At 36.9% G+C, this 15,000-nt stretch overlaps 1 protein-coding gene across 2 annotated transcripts in view; it reads right to left on the bottom strand.

Moving 5' to 3' along the window:
• Positions 1-11,367, bottom strand: part of LOC144960966 (uncharacterized) — a 36,392-nt gene extending 25,025 nt beyond the window's left edge. Inside the window, exon 1 of one of the 2 annotated variants that reach the window (XM_078894333.1) lies at positions 11,101-11,367. The gene's annotated coding sequence lies outside the window, so the exon portion shown is untranslated. The remainder of the gene's footprint in view (positions 1-11,100) is intronic. The other variant, XM_078894337.1, reaches the window with a different exon arrangement.
• Positions 11,368-15,000: the final 3,633 nt, after the last annotated feature.

Here is a 15,000-nt window from a genome sequence, read left to right as displayed (position 1 = left end):
GGTCATTTTATTTGATCGATACTTGAGGACAAGTTTTCTGGCCAAATCTAAAAAAAAAATGTTTTGTATGTAAACTTATGAAGTTCATGTCAGAATTTAAATTTAGGCATGCTGATATTGCCAGTATTTCATGTCTTCTTGGCTATGCAAAGCGCAGTGTTTTCTACTTTACAATACGTAGTTTTTTTCGGTAGAATAAATGGCAAGAATCAATATTGAAAATCTGGCATTTTAAAACGGATTTGTGATTCTATGCTGAGTATTTTATACCATTCTAATTTATTTATCCATAGTACCCTTTCTTGTCTTGTCACCCTTAATTTTTTAATTCATTCATTCACTCATTCATCCCGCGCACGTTCATGCATCTTTCATTCATTCATTCATTCATCCCTTCACTCGTTCATTCATCATTCATTCATTCCTTTCCTCCTCCATTCATTTACTCATTCATTCATTCATTAAATTATTCATTGAAAAATCTCGACACATTTATTTGTCCGGCCAGGTTACTTTGAATGGCACTATCTCACTCTCACCCCAAGTTTCTTTCTCCCCCCCCCCCCACCCCACCCCCACCCCCAATCCCCCTTCCCACCCACGTCGAAAAAGTAGCTTACGCCCCTTTCCACACTATAATTTGATGACGAGGAAACCAAGCATCTTGGAGGCGATAATATTCAGAACCAAATAAAAGTGAGAGAAATAAAAAAAAATCTGTCCCACAAAAACTGATTTGTGAAAATATTTACTCACAAAATACTGGGTTATGCCAGTTTTTGAAAAATAAATATGAGTCTGAAATGTTGCGAAGACTATTTTTATGTGCGTACAATATTATTATACGCATTATGCATGTGCGCAAGGCTTTACGTCTGTCAATAGAGATAACGAGAAAGTGGCTCTTACTCATGAAATTACTTTTTTCCACCCCCACCCCTCTCCCTTTCTCTCCGCTCTCTCTCTCTCTCTCTCTCTCTCTCTCTCTCTCTCTCTCTCTCTATCTCTCTCTCTCTCTCTCTCTCTCTTAGCTCTTCATCTCGAAATTATTGAAAGAAGAAGGTAATGGGGGATGTTTGAGTATTGTAATTTGGTGCCAAGGGAAATGATTGCCTGAGCGGCACCATTATTATGAAAAGGATAACTTCGGCATAACTAAGTGTAATGACATTTTTCGTCCAATTTCATTTCCCGTAAAATCGAGAGGAGATGGGCCTTTTGAAAGGCTTAGCGGTCGAGTCGCCCAGATAATCCTATTATAATCGACATTATCGTCGTTCAAACTTTTTGATTCTAGTTAGAGGAGGCCTTCGTAGGAAGGCGTTAGTGATAGTATGCCATCCACGTCGTCATCGTCATCGTTTTCGTTGTCATCTTAAGTCATGGGTTTTGATATATAATTGGCAGTGATTGATGCCCGTGTTCTATTATTTCATCGATATCATCATCTTCTCGTCATCGTAGTCGTCGTTTGTCACCATTACTTCTAATCGTTGTCGTCGTCACCACCACTCCCCACTCGACCACCACCACTACCATTACTACCACCACCACCATCACCTACACCACCACCAACACATACAATATCAACAACAACAACAACAACAATAATCACCACATCACAGCAAACACCATCACCATTATCACCATCAACATCACCCCATTACCATTACCATTACCATTACACCACCACAACCACTACCATCACCACCACCACCACCACCACCACCACCATCATCATCATCATCATCATCATCATCATCACCCCATCATCATCCTCCTCATCATCATTATCATCATAATCCTCCTCCTCTTCCTCCTCCTCATCATCATCATCATCATCATTTCACTTGAAAGAATTCAACTGCATGTTTTATCTCTTTCATCGTCATCCGTAACTTATACGGAAGTCATAAATATACGTTTACATTTATATGTAAAATCTAACTTCCATACAATTTCTTCCTCTCTCTCTCTCTCTCTCTCTCTCTCTCTCTCTCATTCTCTCTCTCTCTCTCTCTCTCTCTCTCTCTCTCTCTCTCTCTCTCTTCCGCTTGTATATATCTCTCCCCTCTTCCATCCCCCAAAGGTCATATAAAGATAATTTCTCTTTAAAAAAAAGGGATCCAACCCGTAGAATTGGATATCAAATTTAACTTATAATATTTAAACTAAACTCAACTACAGTATTTATATTGTGCAAAATCCACTAAATGTGCTCAAAGTGCTTTACAAGGGGTCCCTAGCAACAGCAACAGAACGAGACATGACGCCTATTTGACAATATTACATTTTTACCCGACAGAGAAACCGCTGTTCACGGCCAGGTAATCATTTTATACCCGAGTACGGTGAGGGAATGTGAGTAAAGGGCCTTCTTCGATGACTCAACAATGCGCCGCTCAGAGCTGGCCTCGAACTGGGACTTTTCGATTTCAAGGCCAAAGTCTGATCATAAGACCACATAGTGGTACGTAAAAGATAAGAGACATTATAAATGGGATTGAGATTTGTTCCTTTAAAGTCAGACCAAAATGTCATTGATTCTGATTGCTTTGACTATACTAGATCGGTTTTCTTAATCTAGATCAAGTATATTCCTACATGACACCAATTTTACCCGGCAGGTTACATTTGACATTAATTTTCTTGTTTGTTTTGTTTTAAGGGTTTTACGGCGCTTGCAACGCATTTAGGTCATATCAGCGCCAGTAAAAAAGAAGAAATTGGGATAGTCAAGAGTTCTAGAATTACAATTAAAGCATCCAAGAATAAGGCAGACGAAGGGGAATTGATTCAAATAGGGTACAGATGTAGATTCCAAGAGCACACTAGTACTTAGTTTGAGATCACTAAATGTCTTATCAAGACATAAGCACAGGTACATACATATGTAAAAGGATAAATATTACAGTACATAACAGAGAGATGATTTACAAGGAAAAAAATATCATTTCCCAAAACTAACTATACATTTGACTGTTTCCTTCCCAGCCAGGGTATCCGGCCAGGGCCACGGCAATACCAAAATCTCATTCCAAGACAAAGAGAGAAAGCAAGTTGGAAAACAGATATAGGGGGATAGAAGACACAGTATACCTCCCTGCCCACTATGGGAGGTCAGGAACCCTACCCAGTTAATATTCTTAAACCATCATCATCATCACCATCATCATCATCATCATCATCATCATCATCATCATCATCATCATCATCATCATTTGATTATTGTTGCGCTCTAAGAACTCAAACGCAAGCTTTCTCTCCTCTAGGATCACTCAACACAAATAATGAAGTCATAGATAGAGGTTACCATCTTTAACACCCCCTCCCCCATCTCTATATCTCTGTATATTTATTTATTTATTCTCATTTCGTTTTTTACACGTTCTCCGACAACGTTGTTTCGTCCAGAATTCCCCTCAATCATATATATATATATATATATATATATATATATATATATATATATATATATATATAGTCTAATTATAAATATAGTTCTTTATCGTCTTCTTCTTCCTCTTCTCTGTATCATCTTTTCTTCTTCACGCTCTGCTTATTGCTCCTCCTCCCCCTCATCATTATCATTCACCTCATACCTTTTCCTCCTCCTCCTCCTCCTCTTCCTCTCTCTCTTCTTCTTCTTCTTCTTCTTCTTCCTCCTCCTCCTCCTCTTTCTCCTATTCCTCCTCCATGTCCTCAATTGATCTTTCATCTATTATATAAAAAATTAACCCCTCGATCCAATACAGACTATTCTCCATTACAATGTTAAATAAGTCAATAGCATGTGCTCTGTGATCAGACATGTAAATAAATATAAATGATATGTCAGAAGTTGGCCAGATCCTGCCATGTTACAGCCCGTTAATTTGTCAGGGAAGCTGGAGTTCAATGAACGGTCTCAAAACACTGAAGTACTTTTTAGTTTTGTCATAACTTGTCTAACTAAAACCTGAGCATTTACATAAGGCAATACTCACTTAACGTTCACAAAACGCTTTACTTCGCGAAGTCCGAGGTTTGAGAATTTCTGTCAATATGAGGATCATTTAAATCGATCGATATTTGAAGGACGAGTTTTCTGGCCAAACTTTAAATGACGTGTTTTCCCAGTTAACCGGTTAATTGATGTATTAATGTTTTTGTTGTTTTTGTTATTGGCTGAAGAAGGGTTTTTTTTAAATCCCGGAACGTTCCGTGTTTGGTATTTCAAAAAGGTGATACATTCCTTTTTGTTTGTTACACAGTATCACTCAGCGGCATACATTAATACTTAAAGAGCAATGGGTTGGTGCAAACCGTGAAATTACGCCGTGTAAGGGTGTTTAAATGTTCCTTTGTTTCAATAAAACTCTCTTTAAACACAATGTGTGCATCGGATTAATAAAGACAAATTATCAAGACACCTGTGCATTGACACAACAGGCAACAACTTTCTCTGATTACTTTGGTTATCCTTCTTCGTCTTTGGCAAACTCTGATTTCAAACTCGTCGTAGATTTCACGTACTATCGTAAGATAAAGAACTGAACATGTGGGTATGAAAGGTGCCAGACAAAGCAAGAAAGAAAAATTAAAATTTAAAAAAAATACCATCCCAAAAATTCACTTAATTTCGAGCTAGACTGATTTTTTTGGGATGTTTTTTGTTGTTGTTGTTGGTATTTTTCTTTCTCGCTTTGTCTGGCACCTTTCATACACACTTGTTTAGCTCTTTATCTTACACCGGTGCCTGGTCCTTACTTTCCTAATTTGTTATCGTAAGTTTATGGTCTGATTGATCGAATTTAGTGAGAACTACTCATAAACATGGTTGGATAAAAACAATAACAAAGAGTTGAGTGACGCCAATTTCGTTCCTTCTATAAAATATCACCTTATATATTACACGTATTTATGTGTTAGTGTTAGATATTTGTTCATTTGAAACAGCGATATGTACCGAACATTGTCAAACTAACAATGAATGTTGTTTACATAGCTTTGAAAAATGTTACCTTCTCATGAAAGAGTCACGGAGTATTTAAAGGTTTTCGAAAACCCATTAGCTCCATACGATACGATATATATTTTGTATGTATTTTATAAAACAAGAAATCTGGAGTGGTTTTTGGATTAATAATGATCTTAGCACATATACCACGATAGTATAATGAAAATGTTGCTGCTTGAAGCTCGAAGGAATAAATAACGTTATTGTTCAATAAGGAATGGAATAAAAGCTTCAATCTATTAAACGAAGACATATAATGTGGACGTTTCGGGTTTCGACTTTATCAACAAAACACGATGAATGACACACGAAGGACGTATTAAAAATGTGAGAATAGGGCAGTTAAGGTGAATAAAAAAAATCAATTATGGGACAGGAAATTAAAAGCTCCTTTGTAAGGAAGCACGAATTTTAAAAAAATTAAATTACATTGAGCTTTTATATAGGGCAATATCCACTAAACGTGCTCAACGCGCTTTACAAGGGGTCCCTTGCCAACAGCAACATTTATCATTTAGGACGGGACATGACGCCTGTTAGGCGATATTACAATTTTTTCGGTCAGAGACAACGCTGTTAACGGCCAGGTACTAATTTTACACCTGAGTACGGTGAAATAATGTGGGTAAAGAGCCTTTTCCAAGGACTCAACTATACGCCGAGCGAGGCTCGAACCCAGGACCTTCCGATCCGAAAGCGAGTGTCATACCACAAGACCACATAGCCGCACAATAAATATTAATAAAAGGTGTTCAATGGATGAATAAATCATTTAAAAAGGGATTTACTGGGTCTTGTAGTATAGAATGTAATATAGAGTAAACGTAGACTATAGTAAAATTTATAAAATGGAATTGGAATAACGTTTTACAAATGTTTGGGATAGTAGTAGGTAGGTCTACATGTATTATTATTAGTGGCGTTCACATTATCTGTCTTCGTTTAATAAATTGAAGCTTTCATTTCATTACTTAATATTATGATAGTATATATAAAATCCTTTATTACTGTACATAATGTCGATACTTTTTAGTTTTTTTTTCTTCTTTCTTTCTTTTAAAAAAAAACAACTGAATATCTATGATAGTAAGTGAAACTTGTCGCTCACGACAAAATCTTACGTGAAATGAACACCTATGGTCCACAAACAATGATATATGATATTATACTGCCTTGTTTTAAATCGGTTGTCTGGGTAAGATCGCTATCGGTCGCTCCTAATGCCACACTGGAAATTTAAAGTCCACATAAATGCATAGTTGCGTCGAGCCAGGCATTAAAAGCCAGCCAATATTGCGTGCAGATGACTATCAGAAGCAGTGAGTAACGCATTGCACGGGTCTCCGAGTGCATATTTACTATTCTCGTGGGTATTTCTTCTCGTCGAACACGCTCTCTAATAATATGAGCTAATGTCTGTCGCTGACTAGGAATGTCCCATTTTTATTCCTGTCATGAACAAAAAGATTATACTTTGTTTTATTTGGTTATTATAATTTGTTTCTATCGTTTTTCTTTCCATATTTTGAAATACTCGAATTCCCTGAAAATCACCAAATCTCTCCATGTTTAAAAATCCCTCCTCATTAAAAGTAAATCGTGAAGCATTAAATTTAACTAATATAAAGCACACGACAAGCCTATCGTGCACTGAAAAAAAAAATAAACTAAAACATTTTGACCAGAAAACTCGTTCTTCAAATATTGATTGATTCAAATTTACCGCACCTTGTCAAACACTTTCAAATCCGAGACTTCGAGAATGTAAGTGAAAATCATCAGAATAAGGTTTCTACAATCTCTATAATAAACGCATTTATTTTAACTCAAATTATGTAAGGTAAGATTGACATCCAAGTCTAAAGATTTGTTGATCAGGTTCAACTCAATATAATACCGTTTTGAGACAACTAGGGGTCCCAATAGCTCAGTTGATAGAGCACATACTTCACACGCAAAGGGACAAAGATCGATCCCAGGTACAGTCGAAATTTGTTTCTACCCCCCCCCCCCCCCCCCCCCGACAGTGATTGAGTTGCTTCAGTGGAAAGTGCTTTGCGATTGACTAGCGTTCTATCCAAAGAGTAGCAAGCAATTGCTATTATTAGTTTCACGCTAAAGAAACTGGTATAATCTCCCTGGGCTTTATAGAAAATTTACGGTTACGTTCCCAACCTACAAAGATTGACGAACGACAAGGAAGAAAACGAAGATTTGTTCTCAGAGTCTTTGTTTTCTTCCTCGTCGTTCCTCGATCGTTGTAGGTTGGGAACGTAACCGTAAACTTGCCAATGGCTCCGAAGGACATCTTTTTAATATTATATAAGTTAAGACTGGTATAGAATTCCAAGGATCAGGTTCACCTCGATATAGTACCGTGTTGAGATGGCTAGTCACATATTGATCTTATTGAGGCTATGCCTATATGTAAAATATTCACAACATCAGCCACCGAGTATAGCGAATCAACACACAAAAAAACAAACGATGTGTAAGCTTGAGTGTTAATTTGAGGCTATGCGTTTATGTAAAATATTCACAACATCAGCCACCGAATATAGCGTTTCAACACAAAATAAAACGATGTGTAAGCTTGAGTGTTAATGATCTGATTGATATAAATGATTGAGAATCAATTATTAAAACGACTGTCTTAAAACAATGACAAAGAGCTGAGTGACGTCGACTTCGTTCCTTCTATTGTTGGTAAAACAAACACGCTGCAGGACGATGGCATGTCACGAACGTGCGGCCTGCATCCCTGGGCGGGTAGCATTATTCATTCATTCATTCATTCATTCATTCATTCATTCATTCATTCATTCATTCATTCATTCATTCATTCGTTCATTCATTCATTCATTCATTCATTCATTGATGTGCGGACACTAGCGATGGTAAGAGGAATAAGTCCTGATCGGTTGTATAAAATAGTGCTTAGTCAAACAGTAACTCAATCGATCAATCAATAACCCAATTCATAAGATAAATTAATCAATCAATAAATCAATCAATCAACCAATCAATAAAAACATCGAACTCTTTGGCATAGAAACATAGAATGTTGTTTTGGCTTAAAGTATAGCATCAATAGAATTGTGGCATTGGTGGTAACAAAATCCCTCTAAAGTAATTCAAAAACATGACAAAAACAATGTGTCCCACCGCCCCAATCAAGTATTATGCCGGAATGAACCAGGTGCTACAAAGTTAGAATAATCAGGACATGACTAAAGTAGTCGCCCAGATCATGGTGCAATGGCATTATTATCAAGTCCATTAATCAACTAACCCATCCCTTAAAAAAAATTATTGAACTTTTATGTAGAGAAATATCCACTAAACGTGCTCAAAGCGCGTTACATGGTATCCCTAGCCAACAGCAATAGATAACATGTATCACGCGCCATTACAAGGCATGTTAGTCGATATTGCATTTCTCTTGAAATAGAGACGGCCAGGTACTCATTTTACACTTGAGTACGGCGAGAGAATGTGAGTAAAAAGCCTTTTCCAATTACTCAACTAGGCGCCGCTCAGAGCGGCACTCGAACCCAAGACTTTCTGATCCGAGTGACGCTCGAACCCAAGACTTTCCGATCCGAAGGCGAGTGTCATACAACTAGAATACATAACCTCACACATTACCCATTTATTTACCTCTCCCCATGTCTCTCCACATTTTTATTCATCGAGCTATATGATGATTCATCCATTTATCTAGCTTTTCATCAAGTCAGCAACCTATCCATTCTTTACTTCAAAATGCCATCTATCAAACCCATAGCTATCTTCACTACATGCCCGCCAGCCTTAGTAATCGGTCTTATAGATCAGAACTAGCACGATGTTTGGGTTTGAAACTTGCGTTTAAAATAACAGATATAACAATTAAATCAAGGACGACTGTACCAAACATCATCGAACAATTTTTAAAACCTCAACAAATCCCGAGAGCTTTTCTAAAGAGCAATATCCAATAAATTATGTGCTCATGTGCTCAACCTGGAGCGCCAAGGAACATCAATACTTAATGTTATGTAGGATGAGACATGACGCCTGAATGTTGCTAATATATATATATATATATATATATATATATATATATATATATATATATATATATATATATATAATATATATATATATATATATATATAGCAGTTCCACGAAGTACTTATTTCACATTTGAGTATCGTAAGCGAATGTGAGCGAAGAGCTTTTATCAATGACTCAACTTTCCTCTGCCCCCAGGACCTACAGGCCACAAGACGAGTGTCATACCATCAAACCACAAAGCCTATCAATCCAACAAGTGCTATAGCTGCCTATGATTAATCCATATATATATATATATATATATATATATATATATATATATATATATATATATATATATATATATATATATATATCGATCGATGAAAATCAACACTCAACGGACAGCCACCTATTCACTTTTACATTCACAGTTGCTGATTTGTGAGCAACCATGTCAAAAACAGAAGAGTATTGACAATCACAGCAGCTGTCAACGAAAATCGGCCGTACTCTTGAAAAATACATATTTAAAAATTTGGCCAGAAAACTCGTCTTCAAATATCGATCGATTTAAATAACCCTCAACTTGAAAAAAAAACTCTCAATCCTGGGACTTCGCGAAGGCCCAGGTTTGAGAGTTTTTGCCAAGATGAGGGTCATTTAAATCGATCGATATTTGAAGGACGAGTTTTCTGGCCAAATTTCTAAAAATATGTGTTTTTCCAGAGCACGACAGAAATCAGAATGTGTTAAATCGTCATGCGTTATGCGTACTGTGTTACAAGTACTCGGCTCCTGATCTATATTTTGGTTTTCTCATTTGACGTTTTGAAAAATAATTAGCATATAGGAAATAAACTTTTAAAAACGATTTCATTTTGCATGAATGGTTTGAATAAAGAGGAAAGACTTGAATTGAAAAATGAGAAGCTAACTAGAAGTATCACTACAGCTTTATTGAATGAACCCAGTCCGCAATGTGGTCTTGTGATATGATACTTGCCTTCGGACCGGAAGGTCCTTGGTTCGAGTACCGCTCTGAGCGGCGAATATAGATTCTTTGGAGAAGGCTCTTTAATCACATTATCTTAGCGTACTCAGACTTAAAATGAGTATCTGTCCCTTAATAGCGGCGTCTTTGTCGGAAAAAAAGTAATATCGCGAAACAGGCGTCATGTCTTGTCCTACGTGTTAAATGTTGCTTTTGGCTAAGGGACCACTTGTAAAGCGCTTTGAGGAAGTTTAGTGAATATTGCCCTATATCAAATTAGCTAAACTCACAATTTTAGCCCGCCAGATGAATCGTAAACAAAACCAATTGTAGCATTTGACGTTTATTGTCTGATTTATATGATTTTTTTATGAGAACTAACAACCCAACAGGGGGTTCAAAACAATAACAAAGAGCTGAGCGACGTCATCTTTATTCTTCCTATACTATTCAATATTTTCAGGCCAGAAAACCGAACACATTAGTGATTTGTTTTCATTTTATTGTATGGGATAATGGATCGTCTCTAATGTTTATTTGATATTATCTATTTCCTTTCATTACAACATTAAGACCATAACTATTTTGTTATGCAAGATACATGCAAAAAAAAAAAGAGAGAGAGAAAAGTAGTTCTTCAGAGCCATTGGCCCAAGAGCCGGAGTTTATCCCGGTTTCTACAGCGTGAAATGGACACTAATTGTTTGCTATCCTTTGATAGGACGCTAGTCTATCGAAAAGTAATTCCTCCAAATCTAAAAGCCTCAGCTACTCATTCAATGCTGGGTGAACAGGGGGGTCAGATAAACTCTTGACTGCACCCGGGATCGATCTTGGTCCCTTTGAGTATGAAGCGAGTGCTCTAACAACTGAGCTATCGGGACCCCCAAGAAACATGCAAAGGTTGAACAAAATAGGTCTACAACAAGACGTTTAGAGTAAAGATCATAAACATACACATAAACATACCGATGTAAATTATTTTTAAAAACTGACAAGATTAATAAGTTCATCTATTAAGTGGCCAATGCACAACCTTGTTGCTGAGTTACGCTAACAGAATACTTACGATTGTGTACAGTAAAGTTACCATTCAATAAACAAATAAATTATCCACACGAAATCAAATAGAATACAATTTTTACACCGTCGTCACTCCGGGCACCAGCGCAGTCGGTGATAAATAAATATATAACCATACATCCAGCCGTCAAAATAATCCAATGCACGTCATACCCTTATTCTTTTGTCTCCTGTCTCCCGTGTGAGTAAACCTCACTCACGCCTCAACTCACCCGCAGGCAGGCAGGCCAGCACGCACGCTCATCGCAAGAACAGCCTCGTCCCCAGTATACACGGACAACGCGATTGTCACCAAACGGAAACAAGCAATATTTCGTTACCGCGCACGCATGAAATGAAATGCAACGAACTGTCTGTAGAGGGGATGGATGGTGGTTGGTGTAGGCGGTGGTGGTGGTTGTTGTTGTGATGTTTGTGAATGGTGACCTGTTTTTTTGGGGGGACAAGACTTAACAAACTAATCGACGGAGATGGGGGTGGGGATAGTGTGATAAAAAAAATGTCGGTGGTAATTTGATTATCAGGGTGATAAAATGTGACATCCAATTGATACAACAGTGGATAGAGAGACTCTAGAGACATTTAGTCGCTATAGTTTTGGCATAATTGATTGTATGTCCTAAGTGACGCCGTGTATTTCCCCCCAGAATTAAAAAGATATTTTGTTTATATAGATAGTATGCGATTGGCGAAGAAACTCACAACATTGCCATCCGGAAGTATAACGGACCAAAACACAAAACTATATGTAACCTTGAACGTTTATAGTCTGGTTAATACAGTTTAGTGAGAATTACTAATAAACTTGGATGGCAAAAAGCAATAAAAAAGACCTGATTGACGTTAACTTCGTTCCATCTATACATTAATCAGTAGTAGGGAGTTTTGCAATAATATAAGATTTTAAAGAATAATTGCATCTATCTATCTATCTATCTATCTATCTATCTATCTATCTATCTATCTATCTATCTATCTATCTATCTATCTATCTATCTATCTATCTATCTATCTATCTATCTATCAATCAATTAATCGATCATTCTGTCTCACAATCAATCTGATGACTAACATAAAATGCATGTCCATAAGATGCAAATTAAACAAAATACGAGCAAAAAAAAACAAAAAAACTATTCTTTATTAATATTGACAAAAGGAGAAAGATTATCTCTAATATCGTTTCACAGATTCATAAAATATTCATTAATATCTAAAGATTACTCAAAGGGCAGTTACAGAATTCCATCCATGCAATTACCTCTTCGCCTACCACTCCATGCACACAATCAAAGTAAATAAAACGAGATTTTCCATAGCGCCATATTCACTGGATGTGCTCAAAGCGCTTTACGTGGAGTCCAAAGCCCACACCGACTCGCAATGTCTGTAGGTGCTGTTTATACAGAAGCAACCCTACCAGGTACAACTGAGCGGGTTGAGGAAATGTAAAACTTTTAACATCTAGTGCGGCTATGTGGCCTTCGGACCTGAAGGCCCTGGTGTGGCTATGTGGCCTTCGACCTGAAGGCCCTGGAGTGGCTATGTGGCCTTCGGACCTCAAGGCCCTGGTGTGGCTATGTGGCTTCGGACCTCAAGGCCCTGGTGTGGCTATGTGGCTTCGGACCTGAAGGCCAAGGGTTTGAATCCCGCTTTGAGTTGCGCATAGTCGAGTCTTTGAAAAGGCTCTTTACTAATATTTATCACCGTACTAAATTGTAAAATGAGCACCCGGCCGTTATCTCTGTTGGAAATTTTTTTTTGTAATATCGCCTTACAGGCGTCATGTCTCGTCAAAGCAAGTTAAGTGTTGCTGTTGACAAGGGACTCTTTATAAAGCACTTTGAGCACTAGTGGGAAGGGGAAGGAGGGGGGGGGGGGCGAAGTGGCCGAGTGGTTAAGGCATTGCACTGTGATCCGGCAATTTCCTGGCGGAAGGGCGTGATCTTTTTATTTTTTTTCCGCACGTTTATTGGATATTGCGCTTTATAAATGCTAAAATTTCAAGTTTCCTCACCTCGACATATTAACGGGTCCAACAAATGTACATATCTTTTATTTTTTATTTTTAAAAATTCATTTTACCTTACTCACCGCCTGTTGTATTGATCTCACTCTCCCCTATCCCAACCATATCAATGTTTACACTACCCAGGGTTCAGTATTTCCCCAGCGGTTCTCTGTGCTAAAATTAAATAGTAGTGTAAATATCAAGAATAGAGGGATTAACGTCTTACAGACACTAATCAATACTTGTATTCACTGTCATCCACTGGTATGTACTGCAATACACCGACAAAACACATTTTGTGCTGCCCCTCCCCATAAATAGTAACGTGAAATGATATCAACTTTACAATAACCGCTGACGTCAGAGTTAAATTTAATAAAAATTTGATTGTTAAGTGGATTGACTTAGCTAAATATTTTTCAACTCACTGATGAAGAAATCAGAATCAAATGACGGGTAGAAAATAGAAGATTTCTTAACACTCTAAATCGAGCTTTGCTCCTAACGCGCACTCGCAAGTTCGTTCAGCGATTGGGAGCATGCCCGGAATTCCAAAAAGCGAGTGTAAGACTCGCATATTGTTCCTACTTTATCCAGAAAACTTTTATTTCAATATCGATATATGGAAATGACCCCAAACTTGTCAAAATGTCTTATAGACCTTCAACTTTTTTGAAGGCTCAGGCATAAAATTGTATGACAAATTGAGAGTCTTGTTAATAGATGGATATTTAGACAGAAAATTTTGTAGCCAAAAGGTAAAAAACCCATTCTTTTTGCATGTTATGCAAGTCAGTGTAGAATAATTTATGTAAATCATTTAAAATGGACACAGAGCAATATTTAACACCTTTTTGGTGAGACTTGAATCATTAAATCCGTTGAAGTACGGCACGTAGCTACAACATTAAATAAATCCAAGAAATGACACAGAACTTCGCCCTTTAAAATGACTCATTACCTATTGCACACCGAGACCCACACACATTTACCATGCCTTGGGTGACTCAATAATAATAGTAAGAGGGCATTAATACAACATGAGACTGTATATAAGTAATCTATTGTTCAATATATCTATTGATTTTGTACACTATCATAGGGAATGTATTCTTTCTTGTTTACTGTTTCTGTAATAGATCTAATCTTCATTCGCATACTCAGAACCCCGTCTTAGATAAAGATCTGAAAAAGTGTATCAGACAAAGCAAGAAACAACAATACAAGGAAAAAATCATCCTACCTCGACTAGGAGGTCTGAGGTTCGATCCCTATTCGAGGCAGGCTGATTTTTTGGGTAAAGTTTTCACTATATTTTGTTAACAGTTGTCTGTCTTGTAACGTAATTTTTAGTTAAGTGTCATGTCATGGAAGGAACAAAATTAACGTCACCCAGCTCTTCGTTATTGTTTTTAGGCAGTCATTGTGGCGATTAGTTCTCACTAAATATAATAATAATAATAATAATAATAATAATAATAATAATAATAATAATAATAATTAATAATAATAATAATAATAATAATAATAATAATAATAATAATTATTATTATTATTATTATTATTATTATTATTATTATTATTATTATTATTATTTATTATTATTATCATTATTATCATTATTATCATCGTCGTCGTCCTCGTCGTCGTCGTCATCATCATCAAGGCAACATTGAGGACGGCGATGACAATAATGACCATTATGTTTTCGTTACAGGCGAGGAATCAATCAATGTAATGATAATGCATGTTGTTGAAAATGATAATAAATGATGATAACGATGATGATGACCATTGGAGACCCCTAACTAACGCAAGGCAGGGCACAACAATAATACAATGCATCCAAGTGAGCAGGTCTTTAAAGCCATTCCG

The sequence above is a fragment of the Berghia stephanieae genome, chromosome 1 (assembly GCF_034508935.2).
Source record: "Berghia stephanieae isolate SIO BIC M18660-M18661 chromosome 1, UCSD_Bste_1.3, whole genome shotgun sequence".
Lineage (NCBI taxonomy): Eukaryota > Metazoa > Mollusca > Gastropoda > Nudibranchia > Aeolidiidae > Berghia > Berghia stephanieae.
This window is presented reverse-complemented; position numbering and strand designations above follow the sequence as displayed.